The sequence below is a fragment of the Hemiscyllium ocellatum genome, chromosome 31 (assembly GCF_020745735.1).
Source record: "Hemiscyllium ocellatum isolate sHemOce1 chromosome 31, sHemOce1.pat.X.cur, whole genome shotgun sequence".
Lineage (NCBI taxonomy): Eukaryota > Metazoa > Chordata > Chondrichthyes > Orectolobiformes > Hemiscylliidae > Hemiscyllium > Hemiscyllium ocellatum.
The window spans coordinates 3,508,797-3,523,795 of NC_083431.1; positions in this window are offsets into that span (position 1 = coordinate 3,508,797).

Here is a 14,999-nt window from a genome sequence, read left to right on the forward strand (position 1 = left end):
CCCCCAGCTTCTGCTGCTCCAGGGAAAACAGCCCCAGCCTATTCAGCCTCTCCCTGTAGCTCAAGTCCTCCAACCCTGGCAACATCCTTGTCAATCTTTCCTGAACCCTTTCAAGTTTCACAACATCCTCCCGATCGTCAGAGAGAAAATGGTTTCTTCTGACCTGAAAAACATTTTCTTTTTAAACACCTTGATCATACAACCTTTTGACCTCCTGAATTTGGGGTATAACCAATGTTTGTGATCTGTTTCCATGTATGTTATTCCTTTTAACTGGCCTTCAATTGTATGTTGGAGTACCTGCCTTCTCCCCCCAATTGTCATCTACAAAGTTGATGATCGTACGTTCAGTTTCCTCGTCCCAGTCATTGGTGTATGTTGTCAATATTATTAGCTCGAGCACTCATCCCTTTGGCACTCCACTAATTGCAGTTTGCCATCCTGAAAATGCCCCATATCTCAGCTCTCTGACTCAGACAGTTTTGTCTCTATGCTAATGAAGTACCTTAATACCATGTTCTCATCTTAAGAGCTATGAGAACAGTACTTTTATTAGGCACCTTATGCAAACCCAAATATGTTGCATCTTATGGTTGCTTCCTGCTTGTTATCACCACAGAATTCCAGTAAGCTTTTGGGCATGATTTTCCCTTGAAGTCATGTTAACATATTAAAATCTAAAAACTGCTATTATATTCTCTCAATGGATGTTAACGTTTTTCCAATAACATGTAAGCCAACAATTACCTTTTTTGTTTCTCTCCCTTATGATCCTAACTACCACAACAGAAGGTGTGTGTGTGTGTGTGTGTGTGTGTGTGTGTGTGTGTGTGTGTGTGTGGGTGTGTGTGTGTGTGTGTGTGTGTGTGTGACACTTGGGTCCATTATGTCACATGGATACCCCCAAGTTATCCGAGGCGGTGGAATGAAATCTTTCAGGATATTTTATTAATGAAACCTTTTTTTTCCCCACTATGCCCCTCCCAGTGGAATCTGCAATACAGTTGAAGGTAGGGATTGGCTGTTATGGAATTGTGGTATGTCGCTAGCTTCAAAAACCTGCCCACCAATGTGTATCCGTATCAAATGGGGCACAGAATTCCAGGCAACTGGCCTCCAATCCAAAACCATATTTATCAGTTTGTCTTGGGGCTTGTTTTGGCATGAAGCCATATGTCGGAGAAGGAGGGGTTTGTTCTACATCACCCTCCCCCAATATACATTGAGTTGAGATTGCTTTATTTTGTTTTTAATTCTCCTTTTAATATCACTGATATGGGGGAGATGGGAATCCGCTTCTGTGAGCATTCTACCCATATTCAGTGATTTATGTTGGGTCTTACACTCTATAAGGTTGAGACTGGATGATATCCAAGTTGTAGTGACATGTGCATATTTGACTGAGGTGCCAGCATGTGGAATATCTGCACCAAGTGTGGAGCTTCTCTGGGTTGTTGGTGGGAGTGTACTGTGTAATTCAGCAGGATGGGATTCATGCATTGGGAGACATTTCTACAGGACAAATGAAACGGAGTTTCCAATTTGGGTGTTGAGACAAGAGAGAACCTAGTTATACTCTAAATATACTGCTGACTTGGTCTTGACTGACTGCTGTATCTTCGATGATTTTCCAGTCTCTCTAATGGATTCACTGGCATTGGCAATAAATAATAGCAATCTTTAATTGTCTTGGAGTTGGTGTTGGGTCACCTGCAACATGAGTCTGAACCTGTCAGCCATAACTCGCTGACAACACTTTCTCTCGTCAGAGTTGATGAATTCTAGTCTCACTTCAATATAAGCCCAGCATCTCAACTTATTTTTGGTACATTGCTGAGCAAACTCTGCACAGTCAGGACTGAGGAAGTTTTGCACTTGGAGGGTCAGTGCTGAGGACACTTTTCTGTGAGAGTCCATATTTAAGGTGAGAAATGAAATCTTCCAAATCCGCGTCCACTTCCATTTAAAACATCAAGAATTGCAGGTATGTAGGAACACTGCTCCCTGCAAGTTCCCCTCCGTACCACACATCGGACTTGGACTGTGGCGTTAAAGGAACGGCAATAGGTTTCCAAGGCCCGGGACTCTGGCCCTGACATTATTGTGGGTCTACCCACAGCATGTAGACTGCAGTGGTTCCAGAAGCTGGTTCACCACCACCCTCTAGGGCAACTATGGACAAATGATAAATGCTGGCCTAGCCAGTAATGCCTACATGATAAGAAACAGGAAGAGGCCATTTGGCCCCTCGAGCATACTCTGCCGTTGAACAGGATGTCACATTCTTCACATCCACTTTTACTGGCCTTGCCCCATGGCCTTTGCCTTTTTCCCCATCTTCCCCCCTCCTCCCCCCAACTGATCAAGAATTTATTGCTGCCATGAATGTATATAAGGACTCTGCCCCTCAGAAGAAATTCCTTCTCATCTTGGTCTTAAATGGTACCCCTTTCTTCTGAGACTATGCCCTCTTACCATGATGGGTAAACATTCTGCATTTATCCTGTTAAGCCCCTTAACAATTCTGTATGTTTCTGTGAAATCACACCACCTTCTTTGAAACTCTAATAAGTTGACTCTCCACTTGTTCAGCGTTTACTCCTTCCATGCCAGGGATCATCCTTGTGAAGCTTCTCTGAACTGCAACTATTGAAATAATATCTTTGCTTAAATGAGAGGACCAAAACTGCTCAGTGTGCTCCAGGTGGTGGCCTCACCTTGTACACCTGCAGTAAGACTCCCTTACCCTCTACCCCAACCCCCTTGAAATGAGGGCTGACATTCCATTAGCCTTTCTGATTACCTGCTGCACCTGGGTACTAATTTTGTGTTTCGTGCCAAGTATCCCCTAGTCTCTTTTGTGTTGTAGCTTCCTGCAGTTTTTCACCACTTAAATGATACTTTTTTTTAATCTCCTTCCAAAATGAACTTCATTTTCCCACATTATACTCCATTTGCTAACTTTTTGCCCACTTTATGTATCAATATCATGAATTTTTAAAAACCAGGCACTGTGAATGATCTCAGGATCTGATTTATTATGAAGATTAGCGTAATTCCCACTGTACTCATTTATCCCTCAATTAATGCCACTAGAAGCAGATTATCTAGTTGTGATGACATTCAGCTTGCGTGATAGTTATAGAGATGTACAGCACAGAAACAAACCTTGGACTCCTCCATCGCCAGACCACAGCAACACGACGGTTGGAGGAAGATCGCCTCATCTTCTGCCTAGGAACCCTCTAACCACAAGGGATGAACTCCGATTTCTCCAGTTTCCTCATTTTTCCCCTCTTCTCCTCCCCCCCCCCCCCCCCCCCACCTTGTCTCCGTCCCAACCCTCAAACTCAGTACCACCTTCCTAACCTGCAATCTTCTTCCTGACCTCTCCGCCCCCACCCCCTCTCTGGCCTATCACCCTCATCCACCACCTTCCAACGCCCCTCCCCCAAGTCCCTCCTCCCTACCTTTTATCTTAGCCTGCTTGGCACACTTTCCTCATTCCTGAAGAAGGGCTCATGCCCGAAACATCGATTCTTCTGCTCCTTGGATGCTGCCTGACCTGCTGTGCTTTTCCAGCAACACATTTTCAACTATTATAAGACAAGCCAAACAGAGAACAGCCAGGGAATTCCTAGAGGCATGGCAATCATCCACACATTCAATCAATAAGCACATCGACCTGGACGCAATATACTGACCACTGCAACGGACAGCTGAAACTGACCACCGGAAGCGGCAGATTCAAACCACTATAAATGCCAGAGGAAAGATCACAGAAGCGCTTCACAGGAGGCTCCCAAGCACTGAGGATGTCACCTAGACAGGGGACGAAATGTCTGCAACACAAATTCCCAGCTCGGTGAATAAAACCACAACAATTTGCTTTTCCAATTTGCAGCACCTCGCATTTATCTAAATTAAACTCCATCTGCCACTCCTCAGCCCATTGGCCCATATGGTCAAGATCATGTACTCTGAGGAACCATCTTTGCCTCCAATTTTGGTGCCATCTGCAAACTTACTAACTATATCTCCTATGACCATAAACAAATTATTTCTATAAATGATGTAAAGTAGTGGACCCATCACCGATCCTTGTGGCACTCCACTGGTCACAGGCCTCCAGTCTGAAAAGAAACCCTCCACCACCACCCTCTCTTCTACATTCCAGTCAGTTCAATATCCCAAATGGCTAATTCTCCCTGTATTCTGTGAGATCTGACCTTGCTAGCCAGTGTCCCATGGGGAACCTTGTCGAATGCCTTAATGAAACCCATATCGATCACATCTACTGCTCTGTCCTCATCAATCCTCTTTGAACTTGCTGAGTATAAATTTGTCGCCACATTTTCTAACTATAGTTCTAATCAACAGGTTCAGAGGTTAGTATACCTCTGGAACAGATTCGGGCTTAAACCTTAATCTTCTGGCTCAAAGATAGAGGTGCTACCCTGTACCCCGAGTCGTCTTTGCCATATTTTCTATGTTTCAGTTGCAGAAACATTTCAAATGTGCTTCGCAAGTTGTGAATATTAGTTTTTCTTTCATGGGTGTATTAATGGGGAGCTGGTTAAGGGACTTCTTACTAGACATACCTAAATGGGTTGAAAATGTGTTGCTAGAAAAGCGCAACAGGTCAGGCAGCATCCAAGGAGCAGGAGAATCGACGTTTCGGGCATGAACAACTTCTCCTTCCAATCCTCCCACTTCCTCCAAACCAAAGGAGAAGCCATGGGCACCTGCATGGGCCCCAGCTATGCCTGCCTCTTCATAGGATATGTGGAACAGTCCATCTTCTGCAGCTACACTGGCACCACCCCCCACCTTTTCCTCCGCTACATCGATGACTATTGGCACTGCCTCGTGTTACCACGAGGAGGTTGAATTGTTCATCCACTTTATTAAAACCTTCCATCCTGACCTCAAATTTACCTGGACCGTCTCAGACTCCTCCCTCCCCTTCCTAGACCTTTCCATTTCTATCTCGGACGACCATATCAACATGGACATTTGCTATAAACCAACCTCCTCCCACCCTGCCCCTGTAAAAACGCCATCCCATACTCCCAATTCCTTCGTCTCCACCGCATCTGCTCCCAGGAGGACCAATTCCAATACCATACAACCCAGATGGCCTCTTTCTTCAAAGACCGCAATTTCCCCCCAGACGTGATCGACGATGCCCTCCACCGCATCTCCTCCACTTCCCGCTCCTCCGCCCTTGAGCCCCGCCCCTCCAAACGCTACCAGGACAGAACCCCACTGGTTCTCACCTACCACCCCACCAACCTCCATATACAGCATATCATCCATCTTCATTTCCGCCACCTCCAAATGGACCCCACCACCAGGGATATATTTCCCTCCCCTTCCCTATCAGCGTTCCAAAAAGACCACTCCCTCTGTGACTCCGTCAGGTCCACACCCCCCACCAACCCAACCTCCACTCCCGGCACCTTCCCCTGCAACCGCAGGAAATGTAAAACTTCCGCACACACCTCCCCCCCTTACTTCCCTCCAAGGCCCCAAGGGATCCTTCCATATCCGCCACAAATTCACCTGCACCTCCACACACATCATTTACTGCATCCACTGCACCCGATGTGGCCTCCTCTATATTGGGGAGACAGGCCGCCTACTTGCGGAACGTTTCAGAGAACACCTCTGGGACACCCGCACCAACCAACTCAACCACCCCGTGGCTCATCACTTTAACTCTCCCTCCCACTCCACCGAGGACATGCAGGTCCTTGGACTCCTCCATCGCCAGACCATAGCAACACAACGGTTGGAGGAAGAGCGCCTCATCTTCCACCTAGGAACCTTCCAACCACAAGGGATGAACTCAGATTTCTCCAGTTGCCTCATTTCCCCTCCCCCCACCTTGTCTCAGTCAAATCCCTTGAACTCAGCACTGCCTTCCTAACCTGCAATCTCTTCCTGACCTCTCCGCCCCCACCCCACTCCGGCCTATCACCCTCACCTTGACCTCCTTCCACCTATCACATTTCCAATGCCCCTCCCCCAAGTCCCTCCTCCCTACCTTTTATCTTAGCCTGCCCGGCACACCCTCCTCATTCCTGATGAAGGGCTCATGCCCGAAACGTCGATTCTCCTGCTCCTTGGCTGCTGCCTGACCTGCTGCACTTTTCCAGCATCACATTTCCAGCTCTGATCCCCAGTATCTGCAGTCCTCACTGTCTCCGTACATACATGGGGTGTTCAGTCTGAGTCAGGAACGAATGCTGAGGGGAAGGGAGCAGAGCACAGTTACTCCTGCCATCCCCTCTTGTTCCATTCTGGTTGGAAAAGATACAAGATCCTTTCTGCTACCTAGGCTGCTCAGAAACTTAACACAGGAACAGGACAATGGTTCATTCCTTAACCTTGTAATTTCTTGAATCGTGGAACATTATCCTGTCTCTGGAAACCCTCCTTTTCCTGATTACGGTGAAATGTTCCCTTTCTGCTGCAGCATTTCTGGACTGCAGTGCCCTCTGCTGGCATATCAGATTGAGGGATGTTGTTTACAATATAGTTTTCTTAAACCAGCTGGCCAGGGATAGTCAGAGCAGGTCTGCATGTCAAGCTCTGCTGAATATAAAGTCATAGAGCTCTATAACATAGAATCAGACCCTTTGGTCCAACTCGTCCGTGCTGACCACATATCCTAAGTTAATCTAGTCCCATTTGCCAGCTCTTGGTCCATATCCCTCTCAACCCTTCCTATTCATATACCCATCCAGATACCTCTTAAATATTGTAATTGTACCAGCCTTCACCACTTCCTCTGGCGACTCATTTCATATGTGGACAACACTCGATAGCTGGCCCCTCAGCTGCTGACGCTGAGGAAATTTGGCATGACGGCAAATATCCTTGCCAACCTTTATAGGTGCGCCATCGAGAGCATTCTGTCTGGATGTAAGACTACCTGGTATGGGAACTGTACCATTCAAGATTGGAGACGGTAACATCTACCCAGCCCACTGTCAAGGAAAGGCTGCCACCATTTCACCCACCCTGGCAATATTTTTCTACGACCTCTACCATTGGCGAGAAGGTATAAAAGCCTGAACACCAACCAATTTCGAAACCATTTCTACCCTGTTGTTGTCAGAATACTGAATGGATCACAAACTCTTAACATTTGCCTGTACCTGTGTTTCTGTTTTTGCTGTTGTTTACCTATTATTTACTTATCTATGCTACTTAACTCTGTGATCTGCCTGTATTGCCTGCAAGACAAAGTTTTTCACTGTGCCTCAGTATATGTGACAATCAATTCAAATCGATAAACACCATGCCTACAAGACCAGGTCAGAGGTTAGGAATTCGGCAGCGAGTAACTACCTCCTGACTCCCCAAATCCTGTCCACCATCTACGCGGCACAATTCCGGAATGTGATGGAATATTCCCCACGTGTCTGGATGCATGTAACTCTGACAACCCTCAAGAAACCCGACACCATCCAGGATAGAGCAATCCCCTTGGTTAGCACCTGATCCACAAACATCCATTTCCCCCCACCCCCCCACTGATGTTCAGTGACAGTGGTGTTTCCCATCTCCACTTGTCCAATTGCTGACCTACTGGGAAGTCCTTTCTGACACCCTCCCCAACTGCAGCATGTGAACTGCAATGGTTCAAGAAGCAACATCAGCACCACCTTCTGAAGGGAGATTAGGGAGAGGCAATAAAGATGCTGATCCAATTGCCCACCCCTCTTCCATGGTTATGTCAGAGCCCAGGTGTCCCTGGAGAAGGAGCACGTGATGTCCACCAACATCCTTGAGTTGTTCAGGGAGAGGTGGGCGCCGTAGGGAGTGCATTATTTCCCCTTCCAACTCTATTTGGATTTAATCCCTGCCCTCCCCTTCACTGTTTTGATCACACAGCATTGTCCTCTGAGATGGCCACTCGGGTGTTTCCTTTCTTCCTGGTGGTGGGAATTGAATAAAGATTTGTGCACCTTGTGTCTCTCACTGTGTCTCACACCTGCACACACACACCATGGCTGCTGGGGGAAAAATAAGCACTACCGCAGTTAGGCGGGAGTGTGGGGGAAGGAAAAAAATATATATAACCAGGCGATTTCGAGTCTGTGCCGGCTGGTGCTACAGAAAAAAAGTAAAAATGCCAGCCCAGCCAGCAATGCCCATGTCCCACAAGTGAAAATAAAACAACAAAACAATGAGCGGCTATGGAACCGCTGCAGTCCATGTGCTGTGGGTTGACCCACAATGCCCTTAGGGAGGAAATTCCAGGATTCTAGCCCAGCGACAGTGTAGGAACGGTGATATATTTCCAAGTCAGGATGGGGAGGGGCTTGGAGGGGACCTTGCAGGGGGCTGGTGTTCCCAAGTATCTGCTGCCCTTGACCTTCTAGATGAAGTGGTCTTGGGTTTGGAAGGTGCTCTCCGAGGATCTTTGGTGAACTTCTGCAGTGCATCTTGTAAGTAGCACATACTGCTGCTACCGAGTGGAGGGAGCGGATGTTTATGATGTGCTGCTCCCCCTATTCAGACTCCTCAGGACCTTGTATGTTTCAGTCGTCACCTCTTACTATTCTAAACTTCAGCCGATACGATCCTAGCTTGTCTAACCTTTTCTCAGAAGACAATCCTCCTCACTTTATTCCAGATATTAGTCTAAATTTCCAGCACATTTAAACTTTGTCTTCAAGGAGATGACTATAACTGTATACAGTAGTCCAGATGTGGTCTCACCAATGCTCTGATTAAGTAATGAGTAACCTTCCTGGACCAGATATCCTAAATTAATCCAGTCCCATTTGAGAGCATTTGGCCCATATCCCTTTAAACCCTTCCTATTCAAATACCCATCCAGGTGTTTTTTAAATGTTGTAATTGTACCAGCCTCCACCACATCCTCTAGCAGTTCGTTCCAGATATGCACCACCTTCTGCATGAAAACGTTGCCCCTTAGTTCCCTTTTAGATCTCTCCCCTCTCACCTTCTGGACTCTTTGTTTGAGTGAGGGGCATAGTTAGGCAGGGAGGGGCATTGCCCTTACTCCTCCCCTGACATTCTGTTCCTGTGAACCAATAACCCAACTCTACCCCAAATCCCAGCCCGATGGGCAGGAAATGCTGGCCCAGGTGGTGATGGGCACATCCCGTGAATAATATTTTTTTAAAAGTCCGGGATCTTTGATTAAGTCGCTGTCTGCCAAATCTGTGCTCATCTTTCCCAGAATTCCCTAAATGAAACCCTTCAATCCACCGTTACACAGGACCAAGACCTAACCACAGCCACAATGACATTGTGACCATGATGGGTTCTCCTCTCATAATCTCACCGATGGGGTGGATCACACATTCGAGTAAAAAATGAGGTCTGCAGATGCTGGAGATCACAGCTGCAAATGTGTTGCTGGTCAAAGCACAGCAGGCCAGGCAGCATCTTAGGAATAGAGAATTCGACGTTTCGAGCATAAGCCCTTCATCAGGAATAAGAGAGAGAGCCAAGCAGGCTAAGATAAAAGGTAGGGAGGAGGGACTAGGGGGAGGGGCGATGGAGGTGGGATAGGTGGAAGGAGGTCAAGGTGAGGGTGATAGGCCGGCATTCATCCAGTGTCTCTGAGAGTGTCTGAGCTGGCTCCTGTCTGATCCAGGTTTATCCAGGGAATCACACCCTTTGAGCTCCTATCCCTGCTCCATTGAACGTATATTCTGCTGAAGGTTTATCTTTAAGCCATTGCTGACACCTGGCAACATACATTCAGTTCTGTGCTGGAGCACTCCAGCCACTGTCTTGACCGCGATTATTCTCACTTTATCAAATTGTGTGTTTCGTATCTAGAGACAATGAGCCATGGCCAACTCCAGGTAAATTTTTGCAAGGTTGAAGCTAATGTCTTCAAGTCATTGACAGCATTCCCCCTTCCAGTCTCAGCTTAAACAAAACTATTGTCAAATTATTGTTTACTCCTGCCCACTCTCCCCAGCCCATCTTCAGCATTATACCAACCTCTTCTGAGCTACAATCAGTTCTACAGAAGGAACACTGGACCCAATTTTCATGCAGAGGGTGGTATGTGTATGGAATGAGCTGACAGAGGATGTGGCAGAGGCTGGTAATATTACAACATTTAAGAGATGTTGGGACAGGTACATGTACAGGAAAGATATGGGCCAAGTGTAGGCAAATGGGACAGGTTCAGTTTCGGATATCTGCTCAGCATGGACAAGTTGTGCCGAAGGATCTGTTTCCATGTTGTACAACTTTATGACTCAGCTTTCTCTCCACAGATGCTGACAGACCAGCTGAGTTTCTCAAGCAATTTCTGTTTTGTTTTGGATTTCCACAAACCTCAGTTATTTGGTTTTTCTATTCTCAAACTTAGTGGCTTCTTTATCCCTGATCTTAGCTTCTGACCTCACACAGTATCCTCTCCAAAAACTCTATTCCCACTTCTTTAATTTGCTTTTCTCCATCCCTCCCTCAATTTATCTGCGGCTAAAACCCATCCACTACGTGTTTGTCACCTCTGGGGCTGAGTAATGGGTGAAAATGGCTAACACCAGAGAGGTGGAAGTGGGCACTCTCTGTGCGGAGAAGGTATAGGATCAACTAGAACTCTGAAATCAGGGTGGTTCATTCTGAGACCAGGACCAGACAGAACGTGAGCATCTGCAGTAAGAAATGTACCAATGACAATGGGTTTAGTCCTCCCAGCGTTCAACATTCAATCCAGGACTGGAGGCAACGGAAATATCCTGATTATGTCAATATGTTGGAAGAATCAACTGAGCTGGTTCAGAGCTCAAGTTAGTTCTGGACTGAGTTGGGAGCTGAGGGTGAGCTGGGAGCTGAGGGTGAGCTGGGAGCTGAGGGTGAGCTGGGAGCTGGGGGTGAGCTGGGAGCTGAGGGTGACCTAGGAGCTGGGGGTGAGCTGAGAGCTGAGGGTGTGCTGGGTGCTGGGGGTGGGCTGGGTGCTGGGGGTGTGCTGGGTGCTGGGGTGGACTGAGGCTGAGCTGGGAGCTGAGGATGAGCTGGGAGCTGAGGGTGAGCTGGGAGCTGAGGGTGAGCTGGGTGCTGGGGGTGTGCTGGGAGCTGAGGGTGAGCTGGGAGCTGAGGGTGAGCTGGGTGCTGGGGGTGTGCTGGGAGCTGAGGGTGAGCTGGGGGTGAGCTGGGAGTGAGCAGGGAGCAGAGGGGGGTGAGATGGAGCTGAGCTGGGGGCTGTCTGTGCACGTGGGAAGACTAACAGTTTGCTTTCGGATGATGATGTTGCTGAGGTTCAGTGTAGATGGGAAACGGGAGGGACCAAGGAGAGATCCCTGGGGGTGGGGACAGCAGAGAGAACGGGGTGGGAGCAGGAAGAGACGCAGCTGCAGGCTCCAGCTCTGACCAGATCGAGGAGGATGGACCCAGGGCTGAGAGTCTCCCAGCAGCTGGAGGGGAGTAGAGGCCGGGCCAAGGGGTTGAAGATATTTGTTGGTGACGGAGATGTTGGGTCTTGTCTCAATGTTATTGGTTGATCCTGAAATAGCAGCCTCAGCAGTGAGTGAGAGCTGTCAGTCATTGCTGGGATACTGTCTGATCTGAAGTGTTTGTCTGCCACGTCTGTCTGAGTTTGTGTTAGCCAGTCTCACGGGATGGAATTTGAGGGAGTGCCAGGGGACAAACCAGGGAAGGAGCGAGTAAACGTTTTGACAGCGACCAGATCACAAAGGCAATATTCCTCTTGTGAATCCTTCAATACACCATTGGAAAGGAAGGGACCTCCACCACTAAACATTTACCCATTATCCAGACACCCAAGGAGCAGTGCCATTACCATTCACCAAATCAGTTACTGGGGGATTAAAAATACTGTTCCCAGACATTACATCAAAGTCTGGGATTCAATAGGTCACTCTCACTAGCACAAACCTGACAGGCTGAATGGCACCCCTCAGTCACCACAATTTTGTGAAGAATGTTCCAATGTTGGTACAGTCCCTGAGAGTCAATGTACGGCTGATTTAACATGTAGTTCCTAACCTAACCGAATCTGAACAGGAACTGGCTTTCCTCAGCAGCAGCTTTTCCTGGTTTCGAAATATAAAACCTGCAGATTTTGAAGCTGACCCCAGCCACCGGAAAGAAGAATAAATAAAAGTTGCAGCAAATATTGGGCTAAGCAGCTTCGGGATTGAACAGCTCGTGGCTCACTCCGATACCTGCCCTGGCCTGCCCCTCCCTGACCCAGAGCCAACACTAAACACATGGGACACACTGAAACACATGGGGAAGTCTCAAAACATGAGCAAAAAATCCTCACAAACAGAAACTCACACAGACTTTAAAGTACCCTGCCCGTTAACCAAGGGCACTCAGTAATTTTAGACAAGACGGAAGAAATCAAACCGTGTTTTGTGTTCAAAGAAAGGAGAAACTGTGCAACAACAACAAGAGGAACTTGCATTTATATAACGCCCTTCAAAGTAGAAATTGCCACAGGATTAATTTGGAAATATGGTAAAATGTTGCAATATTTAGTGAGACCATAAGCTGAGCACTGTTGTGGCACACTGGTTGTGTCCCTACCTCTGGCCTAGGTTCAAGTCCTGAATCTAGATGCTTTGCAGATGTGCCAAAACAGGTCTTAACACTGACTAAAATAGCAGGAAACAAATTATTTGGCCCTCTGCTGTCCCCTTACTAGTGTCTTGTACAGTGTCTTTAACAGTAACTTGTCACACACTTTCTGTATTCCTCTGCAAATATTCACATTTTCAACACTGTCTTCAAGTCCTGTTTGAAAGTTCTGGTTGAACTTGTTCCCTCCGCCCTTTCACGGCATTGCATTCCAGATCAGAACAACTCATTGCCAAAAAAAAGCAGAATCCAATAAATACTGTGGATGCTGGAAATTTTTAAAAAAGACGGTGTTTGAAAAGCTCTGCAGGCCAGGCAGTATCTGTGGACAGAAACTATGTTAATATTTCAAGTCCAGTATGAGTTCTTCAGAACCCAGTTCTGTCTCAAGGACTACTGCAGTTCAAGAAAGCAGCTCACCAACCACCCTCTGAAGGGCAATTAAGGATGGGCAATACACAGTGGACCAGCCAGTGATGCCCAAACCCCACGAATGATTTTTAAAAATGTTAATAGGTGGAAGCAGTCAACAGAAAGAGCAACGTGATCTCATGTTCAAAGAATAACATCAAAACTCTGTCGTCCTGCCACATCCAGTTGTGGAAGGTGGTGGACAATTCTTTCTCTTTCCATTTCTTTGCAGATGAAGATTTTAGAAAAGGTTTTATTCATTACTGCAAGCTCACAGCTCAGGCCCATCAGTGACTGTCCCACAACTCAGGCCCATCAGTGACTGTCCCACAGCTCAGGCCCATCAGTGACTGTCCCACAGCCCAGGCCCATCAGTGACTGTCCCACAGCCCAGGCCTATCAGTGACTGTCCCACAGCTCAGGCCCATCAGTGACTGTCCCACAGCCCAGGCCTATCAGTGACTGTCCCACAGCCCAGGCCCATCAGTGACTGTCCCACAGCTCAGGCCCATTAATGACTCTCCCACAGCTCAGGCCCATCAGTGACTGTCCCACAGCCCAGGCCCATCAGTGACTGTCCCACAGCTCAGGCCCATCAGTGACTGTCCCACAGCTCACAGGTCAATCAGTGACGGTCCCACAGCTCAGGCCCATCAGTGACTCTCCCACAGCTCAGGCCCATCAGTGACTCTCCCACAGCTCAGGCCCATAGTGACTCTCCCACAGCTCAGGCCCATCAGTGACTCTCCCACAGCTCAGGCCCATCAGTGACTCTCCCACAGCTCAGGCCCATAGTGACTGTCCCACAGCTCAGGCTCATCAGTGACTGTCCCACAGCTCAGGCCCATCAGTGACTGTCCCACAGCTCAGGCTCATCAGTGACTGTCCCACAGCTCAGGCTCATCAGTGACTGTCCCACAGCTCAGGCCCATCAGTGACTGTCCCACAGCTCAGGCCCATCAGTGACTCTCCCACAGCTCAGGCCCAGTAGTGACTCTCCCACTGCAGCTACTGCTGGTGCCAATTGGATGACTTCTTCTCCTGTGTTTGTCATCCATGCTAACTCTTGACCTACTCTCAAAGGTGTCTGTAGCACTCTCAATCTCCTGCCTCTAGGCAATGTAATCTCTGCCTGGACTTCCCACTGTAGCACGTTTGCAGCTGAACGGACGGCTAGAAAATGGGAAGCCTTCAGAAATGAGATAACCAGAGTCCGGAGAAAGTATATTCCTGTCAGGGTGAAAGGGAAGGCTGGTAGGTATAGGGAATGCTGGATGACTAAAGAAGTTGAGGTTTTGGTTAAGAAAACGAAGGAAACATATGTCAGGTACAGACAGGATAGATCGAGTGAATCCTCGGAAGAGTATAAAGGCAGTAGGAGTATACTTAGGAGGGAAATCAGAAGGGCAAAATGGGACATGAGATAGCGTTGGCAAATAGAATTAAGGAGATTCCAAAGGGGTTTTACAAATACATTAAGGACAAAACTAGGGAGAGACTAGGGCCCCTCAAAGTTCAGCAAGGTGCCATTGTGTGGAGCTGCAGGAGATGGGGGAGATACTAAATGAATATTTTGCATCAGTATTTACTGTGGAAAAGGATATGGAAGATAAAGACTGCAGGGAAATAGATGGTGACATCTTGCAAAATGTCCAGATTACAGAGGAGGAAGTGCTGGATGTCTTGAAACGCATAAAGGTGGATAAATCCCCAGGACCTGATCAGGTGTACCCGAGAACTCTGTTGGAAGCTAGAGAAGTGATTGCTGGACCCTTTGCTGAGATATTTGTATCATCGATAGTCACAGGTGAGGTGCTGGAAGACTGGAGGTTGGCAAACATGGTACCACTATTTAAGAAGGGTGGTAAGGACAAACCAGGGAACTATAGACCAGTGCGCCTGACCTTGGTGGTGGGCAAGTTGTTGGAGGGAATCCTGAGGAACAGGATGTACATGTATTTGGAAAGGCAAGGACT